This window comes from Peromyscus californicus, unplaced genomic scaffold (assembly GCF_007827085.1).
Source record: "Peromyscus californicus insignis strain IS unplaced genomic scaffold, ASM782708v3 Scaffold_19__1_contigs__length_69161282, whole genome shotgun sequence".
In the NCBI taxonomy this organism is placed as follows: Eukaryota; Metazoa; Chordata; class Mammalia; order Rodentia; family Cricetidae; genus Peromyscus; species Peromyscus californicus.
The window spans coordinates 1411485-1428568 of record NW_026294491.1 but is presented as its reverse complement, the minus strand read 5'-3'; the positions used below and the strand labels follow the sequence as shown (position 1 = coordinate 1428568).

The 17084-nt window shown below is 44.9% G+C and overlaps 1 pseudogene; it reads left to right on the top strand.

Annotated features, from left to right (window-relative positions):
- Window positions 1–5862: 5862 nt before the first annotated feature.
- Window positions 5863–11665, top strand: LOC128114247 (class I histocompatibility antigen, Gogo-A*0201 alpha chain-like; annotated as a pseudogene).
- Window positions 11666–17084: the final 5419 nt, after the last annotated feature.

The window sequence follows — 17084 nt, the reverse complement described above, 5'->3', positions numbered from 1 at the left end:
ATTTACACAGCAAGTTCCATGCCAGGGAGATTTACATAGTAAGACTCCATCTCCAAGAAAACTATCATCTGAAGATGTTAATGAAAACATTCCTCCTGCAGCAGCTGAGAGGGCTCAGCAGTGAACAGCACTTGCTGTTCTTGCAAAGGACCAGAGTTGGGTTCCCAGCACAGACATTAGCCAACTCACAGCCTCCTGTAAATGCAGCTCCAGTGGTTAGGGTGACCTCTTCTGACCTTCACAGACAACTGTACTGGGTAGTGTAGAACACACCACACACAATCATAAAATATATACAACCTACATATTTCTGTTAAGCTGCATTTTCTTAAATTTCAAATAAAAAAACTAGTAAAAAGACAGAAAATCCACCCATTTTTTAGTGAGAAAGATAAAAGTATTTTTTATTTGCCAGAATATAAACATCCATAAAAGACCTATTCTTTCCACTATAATTATGCTTTGAAAAATAGCTAATCTTCTTTTAATATATCCTTCTTACATGCAGTTGGTTATTAATATCTTCAATGAAGTAAATGCCTCAAAACTTTTGGTTCATAGCATAGTAAATATGGATTGATAAAAACCCACATAAGCAGAATTACATCGAGGCCCATTCACTTTCTAAGTGTGTATAGAGATCCTGACATCAAATAATTGGGAATTACTGACTTATCCTTCCCTGAGATGGACTCCAAGTGTAGTTGGACTTTCTTTTCCACCGCCAGCCCCAAATAAGGACATGGAGACTTATTAATTATGAAGTCTTGGGGCTTAGCTCAGGCTTGTCCACCAGCTCTTGTAACTTAAATTATCCCGTTCATATTAGTCTACGTTTTGCCTCGCGGCTTTTGACTTCTCTTTCCCTCTGTATGTCCGACTCCTTCCATGTCTCATTGGCATCTTTCTCTCACCTAGAATCATCCGGAATTCCTCTTTTTCCAGGAAGTCCCACCTATCTCTCCTGCTTAGCTCTTGACCATTCAATTCTTCTTATTTTTTTATTATAGCTTTTACTTTTTGTTACACCAATCACAGCAACACATCTTCACACAGTGTACAAATATCCCACAATAAGCAAGATGTTGTGAAAAGGACCTGTAGGACGTGGTAATCGATTGTCCCCAGACACTGCTCCTGGGATACCAGGCCCCAGAGCTTGTCTGAGGTGGGAGAGTGGGACTTAAGAGATGCAGCTTCTAGGAGTTCATCTTCCCATCACCCACTCTCCAGTCTCTGTCACTCCCACAGAGAATTCTAGGAAAGGCCAGCAGCCTCCCTGAAGTCACACTTATAAATGAAAAGGGACATGTCCAAGTCAGTCTCTGCTCATCACTCGAATGAGGGCCACTGTGCTCTGTGCTCTCCTCTGGCTATGGGAGACAGAACTGATTTAAATGCCAGGTCTGGAGGGGAATGATCTGAGAAACTACAGCACCTAACAAGGCTTCTCTCCATTGTCACCCAACCAAACTCTCCTGGCTTTTCCTGCTGGACTGCCCTGTCCAGCCCCCTTCTCCACCCCTTGGGTAAGCCCTGAGCCCTATTCATCTCAAGCTAGTGCATCTGCCTGGGGCCCCAGGAGGAGGGCTGGGATATCACTGTCTGCGTTGTTTCCAGTTCACACTCCGTGATGTGTTTACAGACCCTTGTGTTCATCTCTCTATTAAACCAATCAGAAGGTGCCTTAGGCAAGTGAAGAGGGACAGAGACACTGAAAGGGAAAAAATCAGTAGCCATCTTGACAGACGCTTCCTCCTCCCCTCCTCCAAAGGTATTTGCTGACCAGCAGTTTTAGAAGTGACCAGAAGTTGAACTTATAAGGCTGGGACAATAAATCTATGTATCCTGGACTTGGCAAAACAAGATATGGGGAGTAATGGGCTCAACTGACCTCAGAGGAGAGTAGGACTGGAACAATAAATCTGAATGTATATATCCTGGGTTCAGCAAAAGCAGGACATGGGGAGTAAAAATTTATATCTCTGCAGATACCCTGAATCCTGTTAGCCATCAGTAACCTCATGCTTATAGTTCAGCCAGTAACTTCAAAGAATTGCCTCACCCTTAGCTCCCTCATCCAATCCCAAGCTGCACGTAAACCTTTCCTATATAAACCCCTTAAAGTGAGTGCTGGGGGAGGGGGTGGGCGTTCTCCTCCACCTGCTGTGTGGGATGTAGGATGCAGACCAAGCTTGCTTGTTTTGTTATTAAAAACCTGTGTGCTTGCATCGGATATTGGCTCTGTGGTGGTCTTTCTTGGGGGTTTTGTGACCTGGGCACAACAACACACAGTGTACAAAAAGATTATCCCAATAGGGGATCATTGTCCACCCACTCCCTACCTTGTGCTGATATACAGAGGTCTTGCTATTTCTTTAAACTGATATCCAGAGGTAGCAATACCTAGCCACATCTAGGAACTCTGAAACCTGTCTTTTTCTCTTAATCTTTGAAGTTGGCATCTGAAGGATGACAGCAATCCTACTCTGAGAGAGGCTCCTAGAGCCTCCTTTCAGTTGGTAGCCAAGATAGGTAACTTCTGATATACAAAATTGGACTTTCTTAGCTGACATTCCATAGCTCAAGGCCTGAAACTCTTGCAGAAGTCCTGCAGTGGCTCTTATAATCTGTTTTCCCTGGGAACTTCTGACAAAAGGGCAGGAAGTTTGCATTTCATATTTTTAAATCCCGGGTAACCTGGTCCAGGTATGTTGCCCACTGTAACCTCCCATTGGGTCTGTCCATTTAAAAGCAAAGACGGGTTGACTCACTTCTGCCAATGGGAGGCTGAAGAACACATCTTTCAGGTACAAGATAGTGTACACCACACCTGTTTCTCTGGAAGAATCAGACTCATGAGAATTAGAGGTCCCATGTTTCTTCACAGGCAGAAGAGGTATATTCCAGGGTGACCTGCAGGGTACCAGGATGCCTGTCTCTCCAATCTAGGCCATATGGACTGCAATTTCCCCTTTTCTTGCCAGGGTCATGGGGTATTGTTTAATCTGCATGAGGGTTGCTGAAATGGTTAGTTGAATTTGATGTTGGACCAATCTTGAGAGTTTGCTATTTCCCATACCTCCCGGGGATCTTTGTTATGTAATCCAACTGTATCTTGTGCTTGGGGGTAGGACTTTCAGTTAAGAGATGTTCTTCTGACAGATGGTAAGACACTAATATTTTGCTGGGTTTCTGTAACTCTATGTCTCATCGGCAGAGAAAGTGATGGTGGCTTTCGGATTATAAAAAAGATCTTGCCCCAATCACTTCTCTGTTGTTAAACCTCCCTTCAGGGAGCTGGAGAGATGACTCAGTGGTTAAGAGCATTGACTGCTCTTCCAGATGGACCCGGGTTCAATTCCCAGCACCCACATGGCAGCTTACAACTGTCTGTAACTACAGTTCCAGGGGATCTGACACCCTCACACAAACAAAACACCAATGCACATAAAATAAAAAATTAAATAAATTAAAAAAATGACAACATCCTTTCATCTACCTCCAGCAACTGGAACCTATTTATAACTTTAAATTTTTGTAACTTTCATAACTTTTTCTAATATCTGGAGTTGACAGGGTGACAAAGGAAATCTTTAATCCTTCTAAAAAGGACCTAGTGAAAGTTGGTTAAAGTCTTGGTCAGTGTTGGACAGAGGGGAAATTCCGTTCTATCCAGGCTGCGCTGTGCCAGCAGTAATCCCTTGCACCCCTTTGCATTACACTTAGGAAATCTCTTATCTTCCTACTCCAACATAAAATTTGATACCAGACACCAGAGGGTGAGTGCAGGGTCCAGAGGGGAAAGTCCTCTGCAGAGCTGAGCAAGGGTGCAAGGGAAGCAGCTTCTCTGCCCTTTTCCAACAAGACCCTCCTGCTTCCCTAATGATGTGGGTCCCTGCAGCGAGCTCTCCTGCTCTGTGCACCTCCTGGGTGTCTGGTCCTGGTGAGGGTCTGACTGTCATCACTTGCCACCCTTGTGCTCACAATCTCTGTGACCTTACTATACAGGTCTGGGCTCCCAGAGGATGGGTCCACCACTTCAGCTAAGTCAACCACCTGTATTTTGTGGGATTACACAGTGGTGTGGAGATTCTCAGGATGCAGCCATGAGTGCAATGGGTGGAGGAGGAACGATGGGAGCAGCAGAGGCAGAAAGCCCTGCACATCCCATCACTGAGTGTACCTGAGGATCCAGCTACATGATAAAAAATAGAGAAAGGATGGAGAGTGACCCAAGTCAGGAGGCAAGACTAAGTCATTTCCAAACAAGTGACCATGGCACCTCAGGTCTCCAAGCTCATGATAATCTACCAGATCTCTGTGCCTGCCTATCTAGATTCTTCTCCTCTACATGGAGTGAATGACATGCCAAATGTCTTCACAAAATGACTTCACAAAAAGAAAGTCCTTATGTGAACACTGTTTGTTCAAATGGAGACCCTGCAGCCCCTGATACACACAGTGGATAGAACTCTTCTTCCTGCCCACCCTGTAGTTATTTTTGCAACATACTTAAGAAAGCTATGCTCTTTCTACTATAACATAAAATGTGAATAAATTATTTCTCCTGTAAGGCTTTCTTCAGTTCACTACGGCAATGATAAACTCTAGTCTCTCAGAACATTATCTGTTTGAGAGCACTTGAATTCCTTACCATAAACCTAATCACTTCTGAATGCTCATATTTTTTTGGGGTGAAATTGTTGCTAATACTGACAACTGAGATTTGATAAAATTTATTTAAATGTATGAGCACCGACAACCTCTAAACTCAGTCAGCACTATTTTACATTTTAAAGTAACATTTTATCAACACAACATCCACTCAATGAACAAGACTTTCCAGTGACATGGATGCAGCAAACTATGAAGGATTCAGTGATGTTTCAAGTTCCAGAATGTAGGTAGCATCTGCATCAACCTAGTGAAGTGTCAAAGATAGAAATCTCCAACTAAACTATGTGGTGACCTATGCTTCTATCTCAGTACTCAGGATGTCTGTGAGTTCCAGGCCAGCCTCAAAAAAGGTAAAATGATTTGAGGATGTTAATAAAAATACTCCCCCCTCCCATCCCGTGACTGAAGAGATGGCTACACTGTGTAGAATTGCTTGCTTCTCTCGAAGAGGACCAGAGCTGGAGGCCAGGAGTCTGGCTGCTCACAGCTTCCTGTGCATCCTCCTCCAAAGTTTGTAATACCTTCTTCTCCTCCATAGGCAATCTCACTCCTAAATTTCACACAGACATAGACACAAACAAACGCATGAACAGGAAATAAAGAGAAATCTGAAAAATATTCTTTCTGTCTAGTTCTGTGAATCTGCATTTCCTACACTGCACACACAAAACTGAAATGTTAAAGGGAGAATCAAAGGAACTTGTGGGAAAGCTGAGGATAAGGACAGGTAGACATGTAAACATCTATTATTTTCACCATATCATTGTATTTTGGAAAATAGTTACTACTTTCTTAAACATTCTACTTACATGAGATTTGTTATTAATATGTTCAATGAAGCAAATGTCTCAAAATTCTCAGTTCCTAATGTGGTGACCATGGATTGAGACAGTTCACACAAGCATGAGTACCTTGGAGGGATGATCCATTTCTGAGCCTGTATAGACACATCCTGACATCAGTGTTTGAGAATTACTGACTCGACGGCCCTTCAGTTTGACTCAGAAGGATGTTGTGACCAGGACCAGGTGTGACCAGGACCAGGAGGACAAGGACCAGGGTAAGTAACTCACTGCTCCTAGGATACCAGGTCTCAGAGCTGGATCGGAGCCAGGAAAGTAGTGCCCTAGAGATTCCGCTAACAGGAGTTCATCTTTCTGTGACTCAATCCCAATGCTCTCTATCACTACCACTGGGAATTCTTAGAGAAGCCAATCAATCTCTTGCATTTTAATATTATGAGATGAACACAGATTCTCACTGACTCACTCTCTACTCTTTAAGCAGGATGAAGATTCTCGTACCCCAGGCTCTCCTCCTGCTGCTCCTGGTCACCCTGGCCCTGACCAAGCATCCAAAGGGTGAGTGTGGGAATCTAAAGGGAAAGGACCTAATCTGGGGAAGCAAATGGACTCTACCCTAGGGGTGCAGCACCAGAGAAGCCTGTCTCCTCCCTAGCCCAGCCAGAAACTTCGGTTCCCTTCTTCATTTTGCATCCTGTGCCCCCTGTGCCTGGGCCTGTGGACTGGCCTGGACCAGGTGGAGGATAGAGCTCTAAAGGCCCACTCTACCTAGGTTCATACCAGCTGTGCCATTTCCAAACTCTCCTGACCTGGCCCGGCCTCGAGGAGTCCCAGTTCATCTCTGCCAGCTATGTTCATGGGATTCAACAGCAGAGCAGAGACTCAGCGGATGGTGCACCAGGCACCATGGATGGATCCGCAGAAGCCAGAGTATTGGGAGGATCAGAAACAGAGCATCTTGAGAGAAAAAACATTCTTCAAAGAAGTAATGAAGAAAGTGCTCCACATCCATAACCAGAGCATGGCTGGTGAGTGAACCCCAATCAGAAACCCCAACCTTCAAGCTCTCCTTAGGGTTGTCCCAGTACGCCATGTCCGAGGTTCACCCCCAGAATATGTAACCCAGGGAGACTAAGCTCCAGAGATCCATGGGACACTGACATGGGTTTCTGAGCAGTTTAAGTCCAAATCTGGCCACTTAGAAAGGCCACGTGGGAGGGACCGACCCACTGGAGGGCCCCACCAAGGGTCCTGGTCCTGTGGGAGGGGGCTGAGAAAGAGTGCTTGGCCAGGACATCACACAATCCAGAGGAGGTATGGCTGCATTGTGTTGCCTGGAGGGTACTTCAGTCGCGGGTTCCATGAATTAACCTTCAGTGGCCATGGTTACATCGCACTGAACGAGGACCTGCACACCTGGACCTTGTCCGGCAAGGCTGCTAAGATGCTCAGAGGAGAGTGGAACAAGACAGGTTTTGCACAAGTGGTGAAGACAAGGATGAATGCGTCGAGTTGCTCCTCGCACAGCTGGACTATGGGAAGGAGACTTTGCTGAGAACAGGTAAGTACAGACACTGCCTCATCTGCTCTGAGACTGGAGCTCCTGTCCCCTGAGGATTCCTCCTCAGCAGGGAGCAGCTGGAATACTAACTCAGCCTTGCATCAAAGCAGAAAGAGTGCCATGGGTTTCCTAATTCAATGAGAGAGAGGGACTCTCATAGAGCTAAGCCTTCTCTTAGGACATTTCAGTTTTTCAATTAAACAGCAATATCCTTCTGTAGATGTATCCAACCTTCTTATTAAATAATAAACACGGAACCAATGCAAAGAAGAAAGCCAAGAGGTCAGAGCTAAGAGCTAAAACCTTACCCTTCCTCCTGCGGTGGTCCTACCTCTCCGAACCAGAGCTACCCCTGTGTTAAAGTCTTTATATAGAGTTCCTGTCCTGCCTTCTCATTGGTTGTAAACCCAACCACATGACCGCCTCCTCATGGCCTGTCTGTATAGGCCTCCAGGTTTTCCATGATTGGTATTAAGATTAAAAGCATGTGTATCCAATAATGGCTGTATCCCTGAACACACAGAGACTTACCCAGCTCTGCCTACCAAGTGCTGGAATTACAAGCGTACGCTACCACTGCCCTGCTTTCCTATGGCTTGCTAATAGCTCTGACCCCCGGGCAACTTTATTTATTAACATACAAATAATATTTTAATACAAATAAAATATCACCATATTTCCCCTTTTCTATTTTAATAAAAAGGAAAAAAAAGAAAAAGCTTATAACTAATATAAGAAAAACTATATACAAAAGTACAATAACTATATACAATATATACAAGTAATAAATACCTAAACAATGTCTAGTCCATTTGTATTTGACAAATTCAGAGAAAATAATTTCATTATCTATCCTATTTTGGTAAGTCCAAAATGTATCCTAATTAATCTTCAACTATAACTAACTAAACTTCAACTATAACTAACTAATCTTCAACTCCCTCAGAGACCCAAGAAGGAAATAATATTAGCTAACAAAAATAAAAACAGGAAGTGCACATAAGCAACTTCCAAAAAATTTGTGAGTTGACAGAAACAGACAGCTGTCTGGACAGTCACCTGAGGTTTCTCCGAAGTGCTGGGGCATCATCTTCAGCCTATAGGCTTAGCATATCTGACAGACTCATTTGTGAAGTAGGATGTACACAAGGTCAACAGTTCAACCTCACATTGAGTGAGAGTAGTCCATGTACCAGTACCAGAAACACCTGAATTCCACTAGTGTCATGTCATGATTCAGGATTTTAAATTCTGGAAATTGTTGATGGTTTTTTAATTCAGCTGTCCATTCTTCTTGGCTGTGTATATATGGCTTCATCTCAGCATCCCATTCTTCTCCATATCCCTCCATCAAATGCCAGTCTACTATTGAGAGGCGTGAGCTTAGTTACTCTTCAAGAATAACTGTTTCAGCTACTGTTCCATTGCACATCAAAAGCCATCGGCCCACTGCCTGTTCAGCTGCCTTCGAAGAAAAGGGCACTGTACCTTTTTCGAATTGCGAAGGCCACTTCAGGGATGGTGCCATATTGTCCTGGCCTCTGAAGATGCCTTTTGATAAAGCCATAACCACACTTGTTTTGGCAAGAATCAGTAATCCTTTGTTTTATGTCCTGTCTGTCCATTTTGTCCTGTTGATTCGAGGATACTTTGTTGTCCAGTGGCTAACTTTTGCCACAATGAAAGTTAACTCCATATGCAGTTTCTTCAATGCCCATTTTTTTTTTAATGTAGAAAAAAATTCTCTTTTAAATAGATATGTTAATTGACTTACCAAGTCTGGGTAGAACAGTAGAATCCCAGGGAATTTCACAGCCACCTGGTGTTCGAGGTGTGAATCCAGCGAGAGAGAGAGAGAGAGAGAGAGAGAGAGAGAGAGAGAGAGAGAGAGAGAGAGAAAGTGTAGCCGCTTGAGCCGAGTCAAGCCTTGGCTTTACAGGCAGGGGCCCTGTTCGGCAGGGCAGGCCTGAGTTGTTTGTAGCAGTTGCAAGTAGCTCCAGCTGCGGGTCAGTCAGGCCTGGGCCCAAGCTAGGCAGCCAGGCCGCCCAGGCTGGAAACCGGACCTGCCGCCAAGCCAAGCCAAGCGGTTTTTAATGAATTCTTGTCACGTTGGGCGCCAAATGTAGATGTATCCAACCTTCTTATTAAATAATAAACACGGAACCAATGCAAAGAAGAAAGCCAAGAGGTCAGAGCTAAGAGCTAAAACCTTACCCTTCCTCCTGCGGTGGTCCTACCTCTCCGAACCAGAGCTACCCCTGTGTTAAAGTCTTTATATAGAGTTCCTGTCCTGCCTTCTCATTGGTTGTAAACCCAACCACATGACCGCCTCCTCATGGCCTGTCTGTATAGGCCTCCAGGTTTTCCATGATTGGTATTAAGATTAAAAGCATGTGTATCCAATAATGGCTGTATCCCTGAACACACAGAGACTTACCCAGCTCTGCCTACCAAGTGCTGGAATTACAAGCGTACGCTACCACTGCCCTGCTTTCCTATGGCTTGCTAATAGCTCTGACCCCCGGGTAACTTTATTTATTAACATACAAATAATATTTTAATACAAGTAAAATATCACCATATCCTTCCACTTGCTTTGTGAACCACGAGCTCTCTCAGGCCTGTTTCCTGTCCACCATGCACAATGACTTTTGGAGTCAGAACCAGAAGTCCATAATCCTAGAAGGAGATCCAGACTCTTCTCTGTGCTGGCTTGTGCTGGTTCTTAAACTTTCCAGGGAGTAGATTACCTGACCCATATCCTGAGTTTAGGCTGATGTGTGGGGTCTGCACAACTCCTTCAAGCCAACTCTCCCTTCCATTCAAAACAAGGTAACAGAGCATTGCTGGATTCCCAGAAAGAATGCAAAATGACTGGATTTTCCAATTGTTTCCCTCAGACACTCCCAAAATACTTGTACCCCAAAAAGTCAGAACTGATGGAAAAATCATCCTGAGATGCTGGGCCCTGAACTTCTACCCTGCTGAGATCACCCTGATCTGGAAGAGGGATGGGAGCAACCAGACTCTGGACATAGAGGTGATGGACACCAGGCCTGCAGGGGATGGGACCTTCCAGAAGTGGGCAGCTGTGGTGGTGCCTTCTGGAGAAGATCAGAGATACACATGTCATGTGACTCATGAGGGGCTGCCTGAGCCCATCACCCTAAGATGGGGTAAGGACTGGGTGTGAGCACAGAGCCTATCACAGAGAGAGTGGGAGACTTTGGGAGAAATGGAGCAGGGTCATGCCTGTTAGTTGGAGCTCAGAGGACTCACTGTTTCTTCCATTCTCTGTCAGAGCCTCCTCAGCCCTCTGTCCCCGTCATGACAATTGTTACTGGCCTGGTTCTTGGAGCTGTGCTTATGGGAGCTGTGGTGACTTTTCTGATATGGAAGAGGAGGACTAAAGGTAAGGAAAGGGCAGGGTCTGAGTTCAAGTTTCCATGGGAATATCAAGTCCAGCTGAGAGTGTGCCCTGCCACATGAGAGCAAAGATTCCTCCACACAGTTGCTTATTCAGTCTTGTGCTGATGTGCTGACATTGGCTCTATTGTGAAACATAAAGGAAATAATGAACAGATTCATCACGGCAATGATAGAGGTGGCAGAAACCTGATCCTCAGCTGTCAGAGGTCAGATGGAAAGGTTCCTACGTAGAACACATCACCAGGAGTCCAGTTAGTCCTCCTTATGTACAATCTACTATCAGTTTTCCTCATCTTTCTCTGAATCTGTAGTCACAGTTCTGGAAACTTCAGATAAGGACCAGGAGATTCCTCTAGGCCTTCTAGATCATGCTGCCTCCATGAGCTGTAATAAAAGGGATTATTCCCAGGGGTAAACGGTGAGGCAGCTGTGTTCAAGCTTGCCAGTCATTGTACTGGGGGCTCATCCCTGAGACACCTGTGGCAGTGTATACAGGAGCCATGGAGGTTCTCAGCCAGCCCACAGCTCCTCATCAGTTCAGTCTTCAGAGGCTTTGACTTGGTCTTATTTTACTTTCCTACTGGGGGTGGGGAGGGTAAAGTTCCTAGGATGTCCAGTCTTCTGTTCCTGCTTTAAAAAGTGACACCCTAAAGGGCCTGGTGTGAGACAGGGAGAGGTCAGAGGATAGAACCCTGGGGTGTGGAGACACTTGGGATTGGACAGTTTGAGTGTGTGACAGGCTGTTCAGAACGTCACCACTGAAGACACTGATCTGGATTTCTTCCTTGTTCTTTTCTTCTACAGGATAAGACAGCTGGACTGAGTCTAACAGGATTTGTTCTGGTTTCTCCTTCTCCTTTTGTGGCCTCAAGATCTTATGCCTTCTCTTTCTGGTCATGTGTCTTTTTCTTCTGAACAAAATGTAAACAGGTCATGAGCAGCAACAAGCCTTCTCCCCATATATACTGTGTGTCTTCCCCAGTCATCTCTCATGTTCCAACAGAGCTGGCAAACCTCCATCCCTGATAGAACCGTAGTTTTCACTGAGCTACAACAACTACATGAAGTTTTCATGCTTCTTTCTTGAAATTAAGCATTTTTCATGGTTGTGCAACTTCTTTCAGAGTGGGTGATTGATTAGTGTACTAAAAATGAGTAAAGTTTATGGAGAAAATAAAGTCTCAGAACATTATGGAATCGTGTGTGCTGTGGTAAGTCCATTGCCTCTGGTGGCAATTGGTTGCTGTGTGGAGCCAAGCGAGGTCTGGGCTGTGCACAGGTGTCACTCTGTCAACTCTAGGCTCTCACACAGTCCCTTCCCACCTGTGTCCTCTTGCTACCTCCTCATCCTTGTTCTTTAACAAACCTGTTCACCAGGACATGTGATCAAAAAATCTCAGGCATTTGTAGGGTCTGTCCAGTGTCTGTGCTGTTTTTTCATGTTCAGGCTTGAGTCTGATATTCCATTCAGGGATGTTTTGATTCATGTTTCAATGAGAATTATACTTGTTTTTTTTTTTTTTTACTCTTTTTGGTGGGGCCCGCCACCCAGATAAATTCACATGGCTGCTTATTCTTAATTACAAATGCCCGGCCTTAGCTTGGCTTAGTTTCTTGCCAGGTTTCCTTAACTTATCCTGTCTACCTTTTGCCTCCAGGCTTTTCTGGTTCTCTTATTTCTGTAAATCTTACTCTTACTCCATGGCTTGCTGTGTAGCTGGGTGGCTGGCCCCTGGAGTCCTCCTCCTTCTCTGGCTGCTAGCCCTCTCCTCCCAGATTCCTCCTCCTATATATTCTCCCTGCCTGCCAGCCCTGCCTGTCCTTTCTCCTGCCTTGCTATTGGCCAGTTCTTTATTAGACCATCAGGTGTTTTATACAGGCGCAGTAACACAGCTTCACAGAGTTAAACAAATGCAGCATAAACAAAAGTAACACACCTTAAAATGGTCTCCTGCAGTTTTCAGCTCTGTGTGTGTCATTGTCTTCTTTCATCAACTGTCACTGACACCAGTAGGAAGCATTTCTGTAATTGTCCCACAGTAGATCTCTGTGGTATTCTGTCAATACAAAACAATTCTGTCAAAGTTGTTAGGGTCAAAGCCCAGTTTCTGACAGTCATGGGTGTTATAACATGTATGTAATACCAGCACAGAGGAGGTCTGTTAATAGGATGTTTGCAAGTTCAAGATCAACTTCGACTACATACTGAGACCCTATTCCAAAGTAAGTTATTAAAAAAATAAATGAATGAATTAAAAACTAGTGTAAGTGATGAACATAACTGTGCTGTGCTAATGCCGAGCCAAAGAAACCTCAGGTAGTATCTGAATTTCAGACAGAAAGTAGGCCAGTGTAAGGAAAGTTACGTGGAATACACAAATAGGGTGACGAATGATGATGAATGACTTAAATCTCTGGAGGATTTCACAGTAGCGCCTGAAGCCTACGCATGGGATTTCAGAGCATCCGTTCATCTTTAGTGAAACTGCAAACCCTTCAAAATGAAGTAAAGTTATCCAGTGCTAAACCCCATCTACAGAAAGGGCACAGCAGACAGAAAATAAGGAGTGGTGTAGCTGATGACAATCGCATCATCAGAAAAACTAACATCATTGACACCTGTAATCCTTTATGCAATGCCTGAGATACAGAGAGTCTACTCCAGTCCCCATAGAACATTCACCAGGACAGACCACATCTGGGGCCCTAAAGCACACTTCAGAATTTTCTCTTGCCTTCTTTTCTGGATCCCAGAGGCCTGGAGAGTGTTGTGCACATAGCAGCTTCTCCTAGGACCAGAGTCTCCTGAAGTGGGGACCTGGGCAGTGGAGTCAGGTTTCTGAAGATGTGATGGGGTCCTTTCTGAGGTGATGTTTTGTTTGTGTTCTAACAAATAAAGCTTGCCTGAAGATCAGAGGGTGGAGTTAGTTAGCCATTAGTTAACCTAGAGGTCTGGAGGTCTGTACAGACAGGAGATAGAAAGTGATATGGCTGGGCGGAGAGAGGGATATAAGACAGGCAGAGACAGGAGCTCTGCCCTTTTTGGTCTGAGGAGTTGGGGAGCTAAGATGTGACTTGGCTGCTCCTTTACTTCTTTAGTCTTTCAGCATTTATTCCAATATCTGACTCCAGGTTTTTATTATTGAGACCAATTAGAATTCACACTACACCTTTCTGCATGTGTGTCTGCACAACAGACTACCTGCCTCAGGCAAGGAGCACATTTCCTAGTAAACCCGAGTCATTCAACAACAGGGTACAGCAGCAATCCTCTACCCAAGAGAGGACATGTGAGCTCCGTATCCCCTGGCCTCAGTAGGGGTGCCCTGGTCCGCTTTCTCTACTTGAGAGCAGAACCTGATTAGCCCCCTTCTCCATCCTGCTTCTCCTTTTATGTGTCCTAACTTTTTGGTAACCTAACTTTTTGGCTCACACATGTAGGACCAGGGTCCAGATTGAACAGAATCAGGGGCTCACCTCTTAGTGCCCCCAGATTCACATGCCATGTGGTATTTCCATAACAAGGCATCCAGGCTTAGCCTCTGGGATGCTTCTTAGACCTCAGGCCCTCAGGCAAGAAAGTGATTTGCAGGATGAGTCTCAGGTTCAGAGAATGGACAGATTGATCCTGAGCATGGCAGCAGTAAAGGAGGGTCTATTAGGGATATGGCCAGACTTTCCCCATGTGCCTGACGTCCTAGCTCTGATAGTAGAACCAGAGAGAGGTCTTTGAGGGACCACTGGCTTGATGAAAATCACAAGGATCAGAATTCACAAACCCTGCAAGTCCCCTCTAAGAACAACTGTCCTTGGATCCACAAGTCCAACTTCTGACCCCAGGTTGGAGTTGTTTGTTATTATCTCTGATGAAGTTAGGGTCTCAAAACTCAGTTCCCAACACAGTCAGTATGGACCGATAGAAGCCACATAAACTTGTTTACCTTGGAGATACACAGGAATTCTAAGTGTATATCGACACCTTGAGAACTAAATGATCTAGGACTGTTGACTTATTGGTCCCTGGGCTGTGACTGAGGAGGAAGTTGTGACCCAGGCCAGGAGGACATGGATCAGGGTAAAATAACTTGTCTCCGGACACTGCTTCCAGGATCCCAGGCCCAAGAGCTGGGTCAGAGTGAGGAGGCAGGCTTTAGTTTATTTTAGTTTTGTCAATTTGTCACAGCTAGCTTTATACTGGAAGAGGAACTTGAATGGAGAAAATGCCTGCATCAGAATGCCTAGGTTGTAAGGCATTTTCTTGATCAATGATTGATATGGGAGGGTCCAACTCACTGTGAGTGCGGCCACTGCCAGCAAGCAGCATTCCTCCATGGATATTGCTTCGGTTCCTGCTTCAGGTTCCTGCTGGAACTTCCTCAGTGATGGCATGTGACCTGGGATTCATCAGATGAAGTAAACTCTTTTTTCCTCAAGTTGATTTTCTTCATGGAGATTTGTCACAGCAATTGAAAAGCAGACTAACACAAACCACCACTGGGCATGTATGACAACTTCACAGCTACCCAAACTTGTTTTTGACAGAGGGCATTGGTTTATGGGTTAGTTTTAGTTTTTACTTATATGTATGTTTGTGTGTGTATAGTACATGCCAATCAATTGGAGGTGCATGTACTATAATCTAGGAGAGCACATCAAATCCAATGGAGCTGGAGTTCCAGGAGGTTGTGAGTAGCATTTTGTTAATGTTTGGAAATGAACTCATGTCAACTGTAAAAGCAGTTAGCATTTTTAAAAGCTAAGCCACCTTTTCAATCCCAGGGTAGTTACATTACTCTTTGCTGGATTCCAGGGCCTGGAACAAGGCCAGGCACTTGGTAGATTCTCCAACATTACCTGGGGTATATCTGAGAAGCAGATCTTCTAAAAGTGGAGCCTAGAAAAGGAAAGGCTGGTTGCTTGTTGATGTGGTGGAGATCTTTATGGTGATATTTTATTTGTATTAAAATGTTATTTGTATGTTAATAAATAAAGTTGCCCGGGGGTCAGAGCTATTAGCAAGCCATAGGAAAGCAGGGCAGTGGTGGCATACGCTTGTAATCCCAGCACTTGGTAGGCAGAGCTGGGTAAGTCTCTGTGTGTTCAGGGATACAGCCATTATTGGATACACATGCCTTTAATCTCAATACCAAGCATGGAAAACCTGGAGGTCTATACAGACAGGCCGTGAGGAGGCGGTCATGTGGTTGGGTTTACAACCAATGAGAAGGCAGAACAGGAACTCTATATAAAAACTTTAACACAGGGGTAGCTCTGGTTCCGAGAGGTAGGACCACTGCAGGAGGAAGGGTAAGGTTTTAGCTCTTAGCTCTGACCTCTTGGCTTTCTTCTTTGCATTGGTTCTGTGTTTCTTATTTAATAAGAAGGTTGGTTACATCTACAGATCTTCTCTGTCAGGTATGTGAGACATTCTATCCAGCTCAGGCCTGGATACCTTCCTCCAGCAAGTCCTGGAGACCCCTCTACACCTGGACACAGCACCAAGCCTCTGGCCAAGTGCTGAAACCTGAGCCACATCTGACCTCACAGCCCTTGGAGTCAGCAGGGAGGGACAAGTTAGGTAGAGGAAGTCTCCTTCCTCCTGCATGTCTGATGCTTTCCATTTCTCCCCTAACCTTGCAACAGCTATGCAGCCATGGAAGCTGCCCCAGGCCACAGACCCAAACTATGGCATCAATGTAAGATCAGAACTAAGCAATGATGTCTGTATGGACACAGATGTGACAAGAGGAGGCCACATCTGCATAGGACCCAAAAAAATGATAAGGGTAAGTACACTTTGGTCCTTAATCTTAGAGATATTAAATGGTGGCCATAACTTAGATGGTATGATGTTGTTTAGAAGGTTCCCCATGGGTATACAGAGTATTGTGCTGCATGTCTGGGTCTTGAGGGTCTGTGGAGGGTCAGCCTGGTGTCATAGGGAGACACTGGGGGATTTTTGCATTGGAAATCATCAGAGATATGTCAGTAGTACATTATCTTTCTCAGCTCCTGCTGCTTCTACTCTTGGCCTTCTTTGGGCATGGTGTGCATGGCCACTGACAGAGCAGCCAACTCCCATCCTAAATTCCTTCACCTTCCCTTAGATCCCTGTGATCTGTGAACACTAGGAAGCCAAGGCTTAATGCAGGTGGCCTCAGCCAATAAAAAACTGTGACACAACAGTGAGGCAATGAAAACCCATAATCAGGGCCAGAGATGGACACTTCAGTGAGGTACATAGTCCTTTATTTTACTTTCCCTCCTTGATTCTGTCAGCTCCATCAGCATCTGGGCTAGGACTCAGAAGGATGTTGTGAACAGGACCAGTACAGAGATCACAGTAAGCAACTGTTCCCCAGACACTGCTCCCAGGATACCAGGCCCTAGAGCTGGGTCTGAGTGGGGAAGCAGGGCTCTAGAGAGTCCTCTCACAGTTGTTAATCTTTCCATGACTCAACCCTCCGGGTCTCTGTCGTTCCCATTGGGAATTCTTAGAGAAGCATCATAGTTATAAAGTGGCTAAGAACAAGTCTGGACCCCCTCTGGCTATGGTATTTCTCTGTCCTTTCCTCTGAGGCTGACCTCCTGCAGCCCTGGTTCATATTCAG